The 16,909-nt window shown below is 36.6% G+C and overlaps 1 protein-coding gene across 1 annotated transcript in view; it reads left to right on the forward strand.

Moving 5' to 3' along the window:
• Positions 1–9,017: 9,017 nt before the first annotated feature.
• Positions 9,018–16,909, forward strand: part of LOC309489813 (uncharacterized protein) — a 47,917-nt gene continuing 40,025 nt past the window's right edge. The window contains exon 1 of the mRNA XM_082158731.1: positions 9,018–9,094. The gene's annotated coding sequence lies outside the window, so the exon portion shown is untranslated. The remainder of the gene's footprint in view (positions 9,095–16,909) is intronic.

Consider the following 16,909-nt stretch of genomic DNA (forward strand, 5'->3'; position numbering starts at 1 on the left):
TCATACTAATGCAATTAATGTCCTATAAATGTTGGTTTAAAGCACTTAATTAATGTCATTTTCCCATTTTCCTATTTACAGATAAAACATTGTTAACAAACTATTATTTAACACTTCACATATGAGCTAATTAAACAATAACACTTTTATAATTACAGTGACAATGAAGGAAGAACTCACTGTTTGTATAGTCTATTAATGTATTAACTACAGTTTATTAACTATAATTTAACTATTTGCAAATACACTATAGATATTTTAAAGTGTTACTGAATTTTAGTTTATTCTTAGTCAGTTTTATTATAGTTAAAGTTCAAATTAAATGAATTTACCATTTACCATTTACCATATTATTGAGCTTATTGTGCACAATAATGCACACTATTAAAACTTTTAAAAGTAACTTTCCCCAACACTGTTCATTAAGTCAACTTTAAAAGATTATCTTAAACTTTGCTTTTCTAGTTATTTGATAAAAAAAAAAAACTCAATTAATTTAAATTCTACTTCTGTGTATTCAGATTCTAATTGTAATTCTGTGTGTCTGTCGTCTCCTGATGTGAGTGTTTTAAACAGCAGTTGAATCACGCAGAGCACTGTCACTCTCTGATGAAACCGGTGTTCAATAATGCTGATATTTACAGCAGCAGTCAGACAGACAGAGAGAGAGAGAGTGTGTGTGTGTGTGTGTCCGGTGTCGTTCTGTGTCCAGTGCTCTGGGCCTCAGCGGCTCCATTTCATTACTGTTCGCCTCAGACGAGCTAGTACATCGCCAGCTCTTTAATTTAGAGTTTAGCCAAGGGCTGTGTGTGTGCGTGTGTGTGTGTGCGTGTGTGTGTGTGTGTGTGTGTGTGTGTGTGGACACCAAATCACCGAAACACTTCTGGATTTCACTCGCAGAAGACAACCTACAAGCTGGTGTGCAACTTCAACACAACTTAAAAACTCTATTTTCGAAATGTATTTTCTGAATTCATCTTGATGGTCTTATTACATATTTTTCAAACATGTAATAAAAAGCCACTTTTCACCGTCCAATCAATTCCTGATGGAAGAAAATAAAGTTTCTTTCTTTCTTTCGTTCGTTCGTTCGTTCGTTCGTTCGTTCGTTCGTTCGTTCTTTCTTTCTTTCTTTCTTTCTTTCTTTCTTTCTTTCTTTCTTTCTTTCTTTCTTTCTTTCTTTCTTTCTTTCTTTCTTTCTTTCTTTCTTTCTTTCTTTCTTTCTTTCTTTCTTTCTTTCTTTCTTTCTTTCTTTCTTTCTTTCTTTCTTTCTTTCTTTCTTTCTTTCTTTCTGTCTGTCTGTCTGTCTGTCTGTCTGTCTGTCTGTCTGTCTGTCTGTCTGTACAACAGCACACTGCATGAGGTACCAGGTCCCACAATGCAATGCACTCGAACTCCATTTTCCAGTGTAGAAGTGAAATTGTTTCCGGTATGAAGACTTGTTTTCAGAGAGTATTCCTTGAATTATTTTCTTAAGCATAAACCTCCCTGAAGTTACTTGCATTTCAAAATAATCTTATGAAACAGGTTAAAGGGATTTCATTAGTGATTTTCTAATGAACATTATCCAGTGTTCTGGAGTCTTATGATGTTCAGGAGAGTCATGTGGTGCAGCAATGATGTCAGATGATAATATTGTATATGATTAATTTAGACATAAGCAATGTTGGGGTAACCCTTTACAAGTATTGTTGTTATTCTCAGTTATTTTTTCAAATAAGTAACGCAAGTTACTTTGTTTTCCCATTTAACACATACTTTATGTATTTAATCTCACTTTATTAACCAACGTCTTTGTTGCTGTCCCTTGATAATACAATTCAATCATAGTAATAAGCAAAAATAAACATTTTGCATTTTATTAGTTTTAAGGTGTGTTTGAGCTGCGTCCTCTTGCCAAAAATATAACTTTTTTTGTTGTTATTAAAAAACAAACAAGCCCAGATAAGAAGAAGTAATGCAAAATTAACATAACGCATTACTTTCCATAAAAAGTAGCAACACAATTAGTTAATTTTTTAGGGAGTTTATTATAAGAACGCTGCATTTTGGTCATATGCCGCATAGCCTAATTGTTAGAGTTCTTGCATAATTGTTAGTTTTTGGTAACACTTTATTTTAAGTGTCCTTGTTACATATGTTACATGTACTTACCGTAGTAATAACAGTAAATTATGCATAATTACATGCAATTAACCCTCAACCAAACCCTAATGCTACCCTAACCCTGTAAGAACATGTAGTTGCTTAATATCACTCAGTACTTAAATATATAATTACACTGTAACAATGACACCTTAAAATAAAGTGTAACCGAGTTTTTTTTGTTGTTGCCAACATTCAAATTGACATTCAGATGCAACATGATGAGGTCATGTGACAATAACGTAGCGTTCTCTGTGTTAGAAATTTCGCTAACACCACAATAAGGTTCATTAGTTAACATTAGTTAACTACCTAGTTAAACTAAGAATGAACAATACTTCTACAGCATTTATTAATCTTAGGTAATATTAATTTCAACATATACTAATACGTTATTAAAATCAAACGTTGTATTTGTTAACATTAGTTAATGCACTGTGAACTAACTTGAATATTGTTTAATAAACAGCTGTATTTTTTATTATCTAACATTAGTTAATTAATAAATACTGTAACAAATGTATTGCTCATTGTAAGTTCATGTTAGTTAATACATTAACTCATGTTAACTAATGAACCTTATTGTAAAGTGTTACCAAAATTTCACTTCCTGTTTTTTTAAAATATATAAACAACATCTGCAAAGTTACGACGCTCAAAGTTCAAAGCAAAGGGAGATATTTGCTTTTAAATAAATCACTTTTTAAGGACTACAACAAATGGCTGGTAGAGACTACACCACATTCCTCCCGGGTTAGTGACATCACCAACAATTTTACAATTTTCAGTGCATGTCTGTGTGAGTGCAAGCTGTTGAAGCTCCGCCCCCTGTGCCGGGAGCAGCAGCTCATTTGCATTTAAAGGAACAGACACAAAACGGTGCGTTTTTGCTCAATTTTAACATGCTATATAACAATATCTGTGGGGTATTTTGAGCTAAAACTTCACATACACACTCTGAGGACATCAAAGACTTATTTAACATCTTGTGAAAAGGGAATTATACCACCCCTTTAACATTGAATATGGATCTCCGGAAGGCTGGCGTTAAAGCGAGTGTGTGACATTCGCGCTGCGCTGGTCGATAGGTGTTAAGTGTTGTGTAATGGCCCTGATGAGGTCATTGTCCAGGCTCTGAAGCGCTGAGAGTGATGTGAGAGCCACTGGTGTTTAGTGGCAGTCATAAGACGGTGTCTGGCGTCGAGATGAGGCTCGGCTCTCAGAATAGACTCGCTCGCTTCGCTGGGTTCTCCAGTTGGCTGATCCGAGGGCGCTGATGCAATGCAGCCAGATTAATCACAAACAGCCTCTCTCTCTCTTTCTCTCTCTCTCTCTCTCTGTATCCTTGACACCGGCCCTCACTTCTTCACGACGAGTCAATCTCTGGTTTTGATTGTGCTCAGGCCGTTAGATAAAATTAAGCTTGCGCTGAGCACCAGCCCCCCCACCCCGCGGCCCTGAAATCATCACCCTCTACTCGCTCGCTCTGTCCTCATGCTAGTCCAAAAATACCCAGTGTACATCATGCTCATAAATACACCCACAACATTGGTGATGCACATGCCTCAGATTTCTTCCACAGGGACTAAAGTTTCTGAAATAAACCTGACCCGTGTGACACCGATGATCTCAGTCGCGACAGACCCAAACTGCTCTCGCAGGACATGGGAACACTAGAGAGCACGGATGCATTAGGAATATGTTTTAGTATGTTAGTATCACAATTCGGGTGTCTAACTACTGTATGTGTGTTTCAAGTAATTTTTATTCATAATATAGTGCTTTACACGATACAAATTGTTTCAAAAAACGCTTTACTAACCTAATAGTTGCATTTAGCAGCTGGGTTATAATGTAGTATTTGCGATATACAGAAGAAGACCTTACATTTTGGGATGATGTAAACAATCAAGCAGAGATTTGTTATACATTTACATATTTGGCAGACGCTTTTGTCTAAAGCGACTTTGCATTTCAAGGTACACATTTACATTCTTATCAATTGCTTTCCTTGGGAATCGAACCCATGACCTTGGCGTTGCAAGCGCCAACACTCTACTGTTTGAGCTACAGGAAAGATAATTTATATATGTATACATATATTATCTAATGGCCTATACGGTTATACAACAGGCCTTAAAAATGGTTCAATAGGGTTCTAGAACTCTAGTGTTCTTGACTTAATTTTCAAAGAACCCTTTATGCCAAAAAGGTTCTATATAAGGAGAAATATCTATAATTATCTAATATATATATAAGCGCCTGACAGAACCCTTTAAGGTTCCATATAGTACTTTTTCTTCTAAGAGTGTTTTATGTGAGTTTACTGCATGAATATAATTATGTATCCAAATGTATATATTAGAGATGTGCAATAATAGTTTACTTTCAGACAAGTGGCAAATAAATGTTCCCCTTCTGAATCTCACAGAGCTGAACCACATCTACAGACCAGAATATCACTGAGTTGATCTTTTGACTTGGATCAGTAAGCAACAACATAGCAACGCCCTGGCAACTGTCTTCTATGGTCCTACTGTATATAGAACCCTATGGGTCTTGACTAAATTTTAAAGAAACTTTCAAGGCAAAAACTTGGGTTCTGTGTAAGGGCCCTTTCACACCTACCTTGTTTGGTCCGGATTTTCTGACTTTTCAGAAATTTTCCGGATCAAACTGAACAAAGGTTTGGTTCGTTTCTAGTGTGAAAGCATTTTCTGTATGGTTCGGACTTTCAGACCATTTACAGGAAGTTCCGGATGTTCCCGCAGGATTGCTTGCAGTCTTCTCCTCCTTTCCTGCCGGCGACCATAAAATGTTCGCACAACGAAGACGTTCATTTGGCGAATTTGAACTAGCCTCGAGTATAGTTGGTGCTGCAGGGAGTAATGCCGTAATAATAACCGTATAGTGGCAACGATATGCGTCTGTTCATTCATTCTTGTCAACGTTTTTTTTTCATTCTTGTCAGAGTTACCCGCCGAACTGACAACACGCTGACGTCAGACGCACGTCCGTTTACAAACCAATCAATGTCAAGATGCAGCCCACATGACGACAGGACACAAGTATGGGAAGTTCTTTAGTGCGCTCGCATAATTGCAATGTGAAATCAAACCAAAACTTCCCGAATGTATAAAATGTATCAAAACATGAACTTTGGTTCGGACTTTGGTGCGGACTTTCAGGTGTGAAAACGCCCTAAGAAGAAATTACTTAAAGGTAAACAATAGCTACTGTTTGTTACATCCCGACGCCGTCACGCTGCTGAGCGACGTTTAGATGAATATGCAAATATGTGCTGCGCGCTTTCCTCTCAATAACACAATAAACACCAACACATGACACCTGTGAGAAAACAGCAGTTAAGAAATCATCTGATGATATGGATGTGTATATATTTGCACCAGGTCTGTGATTCACCGACATCATGACACATGAGGTAATTAAAATTGCACTGTTATCATAGTGTAATTATAAAGTAGGTCTATATTTGAGACTGACGATCTGAATATGTGAGACTTAGTTTGAAAGAACCCCTTTTCTTTGCATAACACATTGACATTACAGTACCGAATTTTTTGGTATTATACTGAATAGTGTAAGCATTAGGGGCTCTCGGGTGCGCACATAACCGTCACATCTTTTGGTTTTCCCGGCAAAAACGTCCCGAGTCCATCACATGAAATCAGTCTACAGGCTTTCATAGACTACCTAGGAAGTCGGGGATGGTCTTGTTCTTTAAGTTTCATGAAAAGCTGTTCACACGCAATAAATAAAAAATAAAAAAACGCGATTAATACATGAAAATTCTTCCATATAGACCCTTTAAACTAAGGATTGCATTTAAAGCTGCAGTCCCTAACTTTTTTGTGTTCAAAAATGACAAAATGTATATAATGAGCGAGTACATCATGAATCCATTTTCCAAACCGTGTTTTTGTCTTCTGAATCACTACGGTACACTTATAATAAGTGTTTATATTCGGACTATTTTAGACTGGTTCGGGTCATACCCCTGCGGAGTAGCCCAGTACCTGCGTGACTCGTCATAGATATAAACAGAAGTAGTTCCGGCAACAATGTTCTTCCGCAAAACGCGAGTTCTGTTTATTAACCGCTAGAGCGTCAATTTTCTCTATTGATAAAATGTTTATGAGCTGTTTTATTCATAAAATGTAATTAAAATATAAAACATTATTAAAACAAAATTAATTAAAACTATTCATAAAATGATCTCATGAGGGGAACCCCTAAAAGGTAAGTGTCTGACTGAACCTTTTAAAGGGATACTTCACAGTTTTTTCATATTAAACTATGTTATTCCCTTAACTAAGACGAGTTGATACATACCTCTCTCGTCTCAGTGCGTGCACTCAATCGCTCTGACGCGCGGCGACACTTTGATAGCACTTAGCTTAGCCCAGTTCATTCATTAGGACCCAAACAGAGATGAAGTTAGAAGCGACCAAACACCTCCACGTTTTCCCTATTTAAATACAGTTACACGAGTAGTTACACGACCAAGTATGGTGACACAAAATAAAACGTGGCGCTTTTCTAAGCGGGTAAAAAGGATAACTATAATGTATGGCGGAATAGCACTCGGGAGCACTTCGACTCGGCGCAGTAAAAAGTCACGTTGGTTCTAATGACAGAAGTTTTTACTTTTTACTGCGCCGAGTCGAAGTGCTCCCGAGTGCTATTCCTCCATACATTATAGTTATCCTTTTTACCCGCTTAGAAAAGCGCCACGTTTTATTTTGTGTCACCATACTTGGTCGTGTAACTACTCGTGTAACTGTATTTAAATAGGGAAAACGTGGAGGTGTTTGGTCGCTTCTAGCTTCATCTCTGTTTGGTCCCTAATGAATGAACTGGGCTAAGCTAAGTGCTATCAAAGTGTCGCCGCGCGCCAGAGCGATTGAGTGCACGCACTGAGACGAGAGAGGTATGTATCAACTCGTCTTAGTTAAGGGAATAACATAGTTTAATATGAAAAAACTGTGAAGTATCCCTTTAAAGTTCTATATAGAACCGTTTCTTCTAACAGTGTATAAAGCATCATGCTGGCAAACTTTACACACTCACAGTCCAGTTCTTGTAAATCATTTGTGTATACATGTTGTTTTACGGGTCATATTACTGTAAAACAGCTAAAACTCCTTTTTAGCTGGCTGATCTCAAAATATAGAAGAAAAAATATTGGAGTTTTATGGTGTGGTTTATGCATTTATGGGTTATTAAGCAAAAAGTGTCCAGCTTCAGTTTATTCCAAATGCATGAACAAACTACTACCTCATGTGTTAGTTCATGCCTCGTGAAAACAGTTACCGACCATTTGTATATTTGTTTATTATGTTTATTAATGCGAGGGTGTCGTAAAACGTCACCTCAGCTCTTTCCAAATGTGTGTGTGTGTGTGTGTGTGTGCTTGCTCTAAGCCTTTTGTGTATATTTCTCCAGCATTAGCTCATGTCTGGATTTTCACTCAGGCGCTGTGGAGGACACACTCCCTATTGATTGATGCATTGGTGGGGGCCTCGGGGCCGCGTTGGAATTAGTTTTACTTTACATCCAAAAACCTCCTGCTTGTTATTTGCGTATTGAAGCTGGCAGACTACTGTAACCCAATTACTATATGCATAAAGAAATTAAAGGGGTGATTGATTATGATTTCACTTTTCTAACTTTAGTTAGTGTGTAATGTTGCTGTTTGAGCATAAACAACATAAGTTACAACACTCAAAGTTCAAAGCAAAGGGAGACATTTGCTTTTAAAGAAATAGATTTTTAAGGACTACAACTAACGGTTGGTAGAGACTACACGACATTCCTCCCGGGTTAGTGACATCACTAACCCTAAAATTTACTTAAACCCCGCCCCCTGAACACAGAATATCCTAATCATTGATTAGAAGATGGTTAACTCCACATCAGCTACATAAATTTAAACATAAACAAAAAAGATTTCGAAATTTTCAGGACACAAGCTGTTGTAGCTCCGCCCCCTGTGCCGGGAGCAGCAGCTCATTTGCAATTAAAGGGACAGACACAAAAACGGTGCATTTTTGCTCACCCTTAAAAAGTGACAATTTTAACATGTTATATAAAAATATCTGCGGGGTATTTTGAGCTAGAACTTCACATACACACTCTGGGGACATCAGAGACTTATTTTACATCTTGTGAAAATAGCATTATACCACCCCTTTAATACTCGTATTCAGCAAGGATGCTGCACAACTGTTTTCAACATTGATTATAATAAGTAATGAGCATAAAATCATCATATTGATTTCCGAAGGATCACGTGACACTGAAGACTGAAGTAATGATCCTGAAAATGCAGCTTTGATCACAGGAATATATTACACTTTAACATCTATTCACATAGATAATAGTTCTTTTAAATTGTGATAATACTCCACAATAGTAGGCACTTCTGCCTCCATTAGACAAAAAACGTTATTGCTCAGAGGTTGAGCTCATTTAGAGCTTTATAATGTTCAGATTCGGTATTAAAGTGCGTTGTCTCAGACTTGCTCCTAAAATTCAATGTTGAAATTTCTTCCGGAGAGAAAACATCGACTTTACTTAAATCTCATTGCTGTCTTGGAGAAATAGATCAGTATTTTATAATCAATAAATCCTTAAAACATGAAAATATATACTTTAGAAGCAAAACTGATATTGTTTTAAGATAATTATATTCTGAATGAAGTTTTTATCCCAGTGGCAGATAGATTGTTCTTGTTTTAAGCATAGACCTTCCTACGTTTAGTTATATTTATGCTTGAAATAAGAAAAAACGATTTAAAGTGAGGTAAGATAAATAAACGTAAGGTATTTGTTTTGTGTGTTTCCTGCAGGATCGGGTCTTGCAGACGGTGGCGTTCAGCGCTGGGACTGAAAGAAGAGCCTGTCTCTCTCACACACACACTGGCTGGTGCAGTATGTTTTCATTGCAGTTAGACAATCTGTTTATTTTAGCCGTCTGAGAGAGTAACATGAAGATGATGGGCAGCCCAGAGGCGTGTGTGTGTGTGTGTGTGTGTGTGTGGCATCTAGATGTTGCACCATGATAGTTGCATGTTAGTTGCAAGCTCAAAGCTCAGGATCCAGGTCGCAGAATGAGTGTGTGAACTCTGAACTGATGGTGTTGTCAGTCTCACTGTCTGCCTTTAGAAAACACACACTGATCTATTGCACAATGTCATCAGTCAAAGCTCAAATCTTGTCCGTCACTGGCGACAGCAAACCCAACGACAAATGCTTTAGCGTTTAACTGGACACTCGACGACGGGGTCTTAACTGGTTTTGTGTGCCAAAAAAAAAAAAAAAGTACTATTATACTTTATTATTGTAACAGATGTGTTTAGAATTTATGAATTCATTATGCTGATAATATTACATTACTTTTATCATTAATATTAATACAATATGCATCTAAGGTTAATTTAATTTTAGTATATAAATTTTAACATTAATTGAATTTATTTTAGTAATAATATTACTGATATTAATTAATATTAATACACTATCAATTTTAATATGAATTTCATTTTAATATTTTATTGATTCAAACAATAATAAAATTTTAGTATAGGAATATAAGTAACATTAATTAATAACAATACACTATCATTTCAATTTTAATTTAAATATTAATATTAATTAATAGTATCCATTTTAAAATTAATTTAATTTAAATATTAATGTTGACATTAATTATTAATTAATTAATATTAATACATTTTAATATTACTTTAATCATAGGATTAATATTAATACCATATTCATTTTAATATTTAATTTTAATATATATAATTTTAGTATTAATATCACTCAAATTAATTAATATTAATACAGTATACATTTTATTATAAATTTTATTATTAAAATGATTATGAATCAATATTAATGCACTATACATCTTAATATAACTTTAATTTTAATCTAATAATTATTATTAGCAGTAGTATTATCCATTTTATTATGAATTTAATTGTAATATTATATGAATTCTAACATTATTTAATTTTAGTATTAATATCACAAATATTAATTAATATTAAAACAAAATCCATTTTATTAATTTTAGTATTACAATTATTTTTAATTAATATTAATACAATATCCATCTTAATATAACTTTAATTTTAATATAATAATATTATTATTATAACAACTACTACTACATTAGAGTAATATGAATACTACCAATATAATATTAAATACAATATTAATAATAATATTTTTTTAAGACAGTATATTACAATTAGTTAATTAAAATAGTATTATTCTCATTTCATGTGAACTCTTAAACAGTATTTTATTTTGCCTTGTGTTGTTTTGTTCATGCCATTCTGTCCATGTTGGGCATCATAGAGTTCGATTGGATTGAACACAAGGCAAGTTGATTGGCTAATTTTTTTTATTTATTTTTTATTATAATAATAAAATGACATTATATACATTTTAATATAGGCCTAAATAAAAATACAACAAAATATATATAAAAAATAGACTTATTATATAATTTATCATATGGTTAGTTGCACGCTTATACATGCGGTTTTGCAGTCCACCCGCTGAAATGACATGATGGTGACAGCCGCTTTGTTAAGAAGCGCGTGCATAAGATTAGCGTTGATGTTTTACATTAGTTCTGCTATTACGAGAGACAAACCTATAGATGGACATCCAGTGGAAGGCGAGACTGAGCTCAGAGAGGTATTTTTGGAGCCCACCATGTTTGACATTGAGGATATTTGAGAAGTTCGGGGTCCTGGGGAAGAGGAGGAGGAGGAGGAGGAGGGAGGGAGCATTCCTGCCCCTGTCCATATATATTACACCCCCAACGTGCACGCCGACAACGGCAAAACAGATGAGAGAAATTTAATCCCCGGCCTGAAGGGCAGTAGTGTGTGGAGTCTTTCATTTGAGCGAGTCGCCGGCTCACCTGAGTCAACAGCGGCGCTCATTACGTTACCTAAAGTAATTGGCATAGCCTGATTTCTCCAGAACCAAACCCTTCAACACCCCTCGGTAAAACCTAAGCTCCCGTGGCAATTATCCCATCTTTGTTTGTCTATTAAAAACCCCTCCCTAATGAGACGAGCTCCTTAAAACCTTGATGGTTTTCATTAGCCGACTGTAAATCTCAGAACGCGCGTTCAAGCTAACAGGAAGATACTCATCAGCGGCTAATGAATTTATGACGGGGAACCTGGCTATTAAAGGGAGTTGAGCTTTAATTTCATTAGATTGGGCCTCGCTAGGTAAAGCAGCGGGCGACGGGCCCTCAGGATTAGCTAATGGCCGTGTTGCAGTTAAATAGTGACTCGGGTGGCAGCGCCTCATTGGCCATTGTGTGTTTAACGCGCCGTTAAAGTGGCAGTAATTGACAACAGCTGGAAGCCTGCTTGAGGCAGGGTCTGGCGTGGGTTCCTCCTGAAGATCGTCGCTCTCTCCCTGTGGACCAATTGCAGAAGTTTACGAGTGTCTGTCTGTGTGTATCCTCTCTCTCTCTCTCTCTCTCTCTCTCTCTCTCTCTCCGTGCCTGTGGAGGAACATGTGGCATTCATGTACTGGAGAGATGCAAATAAATAATCCGTAATTGCTCACAAACCTTTCGATCTTGATCGTAACCCGGATTGCATGTTTCATAATCCCACTAACGTGTAACAGATTTCCATTTCTGCATGCATTAACCTCACAGGAAGTGACATCAGCGAAGTTCGGCATCGCCTTCCTCCGGGAGACGAAGAAATTCTTCCTTCAGCCGAAGAGAAATGACAGTTTTTGAGGAAAACGTTCCAGGATTTTTCTCCATCTATTGCAAGTGAACAGGGATCATCATAATCCATCCAGTCTCACTACAAAATGCTGAGTTGATTCAACCCAAGTTTGGGTCAAATATGGACAAACCATAAACATTTAAACCAATGGTTGGGTTAGTCCATATTTGACCCAACCATGGGTTGAAACAACTCAGGATTTTTTAGAGCGTATTTAAGTCCATAATCCATATTTAGGCAGCATCATTGGAGGCAACAAATGAGGGTTTCATCTAGTGAAATGATCAGTCGTTTTCAGTTATTATAAAATTAATAATTAAAATTAATAATTAAAAAGCATATTAAAAAAAAATCTGAAAATTATGCATCGTTTCGCTAGAGATTTTGTCCCCATCCGTTTGTCGCAAGAATCGATTGTATCATCTGATATAGTGTCTCATAGTGATGTTTCAACGTGTAACAGATTTCCATCTCTCCATACATTAACCGCACAGGAAGTGACATCAGCAGTGCGTTCGGCTTCACCTTCCTCCGGGAGACGAAGAAATTCTTCCTTCAGCCGAAGAGAAATGACAGTTTTTGAGGAAAACGTTCCAGGATTTTTCTCCATTTATTGCAAGTGAACGGGGATCATCATAATCCATCCAGTCTCACTACAAAATGCTGGGTTGATTCAACCCAAGTTTGGGTCAAATATGGACAAACCATAAACATTTAAACCAATGGTTGGGTTAGTCCATATTTGACCCAATCATAGGTTGAAACAACTCAGCATTTTTTAGAGCGTATTTAAGTCCATAATCCATATTTAGACAGCATCAATGGAGGCAACAAATGAGGGTTTCATCTAGTGAAATGATCAGTCGTTTTCAGTCATTAATAAATTAATAATTAAAATTAATAATTAAAAAGCATATAAAAAAAAGAAAAATCTGAAAATGATGCATCGTTCCGCTAGACATTTTGGCCCGATCCGTTTGTCGCGAGAATCGATTGTTTCATCTGATATAGTGATGTTTCAACGTGCAACAGATTTCCATTTCTGCATGCATTAACCGCACAGGAAGTGACATCAGCAGTGCGTTCGGCATCGCCTTCCTCCGGGAGACGAAGAAATTCTTCCTTCAGCCGAAGAGAAATGACAGTTTTTGAGGAAAACGTTCCAGGATTTTTCTCCATCTATTGCAAGTGAACGGGGATCATCATAATCCATCCAGTCTCACTACAAAATGCTGGGTTGATTCAACCCAAGTTTGGGTCAAATATGGACAAACCATAAACATTTAAACCAATGGTTGGGTTAGTCCATATTTGACCCAACCATGTGTTGAAACAACCCAGCATTTTTTAGAGCGTATTTAAGTCCATAATCCATATTTAGGCAGCATCAATGGAGGCAACAAATGAGGGTTTCATCTAGTGAAATGATCAGTCGTTTTCAGTTATTAATAAATTAATAATTAAAATTAATAATTAAAAAGCATATAGATTTTGGCCCGATCCGTTAAAAACTGCTGGGTTGTGTTAACCCAATTTTGGGTCAAATATGGACTAACCCAACGTTGGGTTAAAAAATGCTATTTAAAAATGGACAAATTGCATTTTGGACAAAATCAAAAATGGACAAAAATGCAATTTAAAAATGGACAAATTGCATTGGTTACATTAAAAATGTAAACCAACGGCTGGGTTTGTCCATTTTTAAATTGAATTTTTAACCCAACGTTGGGTTAGTCCATATTTGACCCAATATTGGGTTAACACAACCCAGCATTTTTTAGAGTGTTTGTCACGAAAAAATCGATTGTTTCATCTGATATAGTGATGTTTCAACGTGCAACAGATTTCCATCTCTGCATGCATTTACCGCACAGGAAGTGACATCAGCAGTGCGGTGTCGTGATGCGTTCGGCATCACCTCGGCGTCTCCCGCTCCCTCCGGGAGTCCTGCCGAGGGTCGGAGTGTGTGTCGGTGTGTGTACGGATCCGATCCGTGGTGCAGAACGGGTGTGTTGTTCATGAAAGAGTGAAGTGTGTTCGCGACGACTGCTTAGCAACGGTTCCCGGCGGCCCGCGTCCCCAGAGAGGCTCGAGCTGGTTCAGACACATTCATTAACCAAGAGGGAATCTTAGGACGGATTAAATATTCATGTTGTTTACAGGAACAAAAGCTGCCATTAATGAATAAAGGCATTGTCTATCTCACTGTACGCAGCCCCATCATGAGGGTTGAGCAAACATATTTACATACCTGCTAAATTCAGCCAGGAATCGCTCCGGCTTCAGTGTCGTCTTCCATCGCCTGTTTCTAACATCGGTTTAGGTGATTAGAGCAACTATATGGGGAAATATTTTCAGTCACAGCTTGAATTTACAATGCAACACACACATTAGCAGGGCTAAAGGCACACCTTAAGATAAATGTGCTTTTCACTACTTCCATAGTGGATGATTGCGGAAAAATAGATACGTTTGTATTGAACATTGATGGAGCAACAGATTTTGAGTGAAAATAAATCATAAAAGTTGTTTACTTTGTTTAAAAATCTTATAAATGTATGAGATGGGCCTTGTACACATACTTTAAGTCAAATAATATGTTTTTAACAATGTTTGAATTCTTGTTCACTTTAGCAAAGTTTGTACTATTTTCTGTTTATTTTGATAAACTGTTCATTTTTGTTCAGTAAATATACTGTCATTAAATAATGTTAGTATAAAAATATAGTTTGAAAATACAAAATTATTTTAAAAAGTAAAGATTCTGAAAGCATCGAAGGAGATCCCATAATAATTTGATATAGATTTACGGTAGTAACAATAAATTATATATTTCAATATATGAAATTATTAATATCATATTTTTTAAATATGATGGTTTTATTATAAATATGGTTATTATCTCAAAGTATATAACTTAATATATGATATTTACCAACAAAAGTTGCTGCCTTAAATTTTTAAGTACAACAAAATTATATTAATCATTTCAAATTAAATTACATTAAACTGACTTAAAAAAATAGTTGGAACTTGTATAACTTGTAAAAAAAAAATTGAAAATTGCTTCACTTATTTTGATAAGTTAAAGCAATGTTAAACATATGTTTTTTGCCTGATTTGTAACAAATCAGGGTCTTATCTAGTGAAATGATCAGTCATTTTCAGAAAAAAAAATTATGCTTTTAACTACAAATGTCCACCTTGGTCCTCAGTGAATATGTCACGTGAAAGGTCGTGACCTCAAGGCAAGCGTCTGTAATTAAAAAGCATAAACATTTATCTTTTTCTGAAAATGATGCATCGTTTCGCTAGAGATGACTCTTATCTCAGGACTATATCAGCATGATTTTGGCCCGATCCGTTAGTCGTGGTGATTCGTAAAGGACAACGGGCGTCGGGACGCAAGAATCGATTGTTTCATCTTGTATAATGTCTCATAGTGGACGACGACTGACGCCACGATTGTTATGCTTCACGATGTCCTGACAGTCGCTAGCTCCGCCTTCTCGATGACATCACACACATCGTTAAAGACGGCAAGTGACGATTGGTCGGGAAGCGACGTGTCGTCTGACGTGTTTGCTGTCCACGACACGCCGAGAATTAAGAGTCGAAATCGCATAATCCGACACTGACTATCATAACAGACAAAAATATTGTGTTGTCTGAACCCGGCATTATTCACTGGCCCTTTGAAGCTGCCTAAATATGATTACAGTGATCCCTGTTCACTTGTACTGGATGAGGAAAAATCCTGGAATGTTTTCATGCAAACCCTTAATTTCTCTTTGGCTGTGAAATGTTCGTTTTTGGATGAACTGTTCCTTTAACGCCTTATTTTTCTGTTCAAAGTGTTTTTCAGCACTGGCAGATTTGACACGCTTTAAGAATAAACAAGTTAAAAATCTGCCAGTGCACTTATTCTATGAATACAAGTCGTAATATCTTATGCAAGTAAATGATCTTGTTTCAAAACTAGACATTTTAACAGGGAAATGAGACAAATGCCTGTTAAGAATAGGATTTTTGCATGAACCGCATCAGTGAAGTCAATCAACCAATCAGATTTGAGGGACAATTTTACATTTTATTAAGTTTAGGCTTACAACCAGGATTATGTGCTCCTACATCAGTGTTATTCACCCGTCCAGGGTTCCACACGGGTCCTTGAAATCCGTGAAAGTTTGTGAATCTGAAAAGAAAAAACAAATGTCAAGGCCCTGGAAAGTTTTTGAAAATAAACACACATCGATACAGATCCGTGAAAGTGACTGAATTTATTTTGTGCAAGAAGTTTTCTGGTTAAAATGTCCTTATTATTCCTTCCGGTTCGCTAATGTGTCATTTCGCCAACACTTCGTGGCCTATGCGCACTAGCTTGCTTGATTATCGTTAGTTACGCGCATTTACACGTTACTTTAAAGGATTGTGGCCAAAACTGGTACTGCAATCACTTTCAAATGACTGTAGAGCGGTGTATCCCCTCCCCCTCCCCCCTGACTCCAGGTTGCCAGTTAGGCTACAGGATCCAGCAGGAACGTCGGCTACTACAAGGAGCTTCCAATGGCAAGTGACGAGTCCTACACAGTCCGTTTTTTTTTCGGATTCATAACGAGGTCTTTTAGGTTTCGTAACGTTAGACATTTTTTATCCGACACGTTTGTATCTGCAGCTGTGGTAACTAGAGCAGAGCTGGCAACCCGGATGCCGAATCACTACTGACTTCGTGATTGGTAGATAGGTGGAGGGTGGAGCATCAGGCCAAAACACAACATGACATCATCAACATCAGTCGAGGGCTGCAACTTCACTTTTAAATGACAATATCCTGGCCGGACTACTGTTGTCAGTGATATAAGTATTTGAAATGAACATGATTTCTTAATATCTAGTGACATATCAGGGCCATTTTATGATTAATTGAAATACATTTCTTACATACGGTTCCTTTAAGTGTT

The sequence above is a fragment of the Leuciscus leuciscus genome (genome assembly GCF_965113295.1).
Source record: "Leuciscus leuciscus genome assembly, chromosome: 24".
Classification (NCBI taxonomy): domain Eukaryota; kingdom Metazoa; phylum Chordata; class Actinopteri; order Cypriniformes; family Leuciscidae; genus Leuciscus; species Leuciscus leuciscus.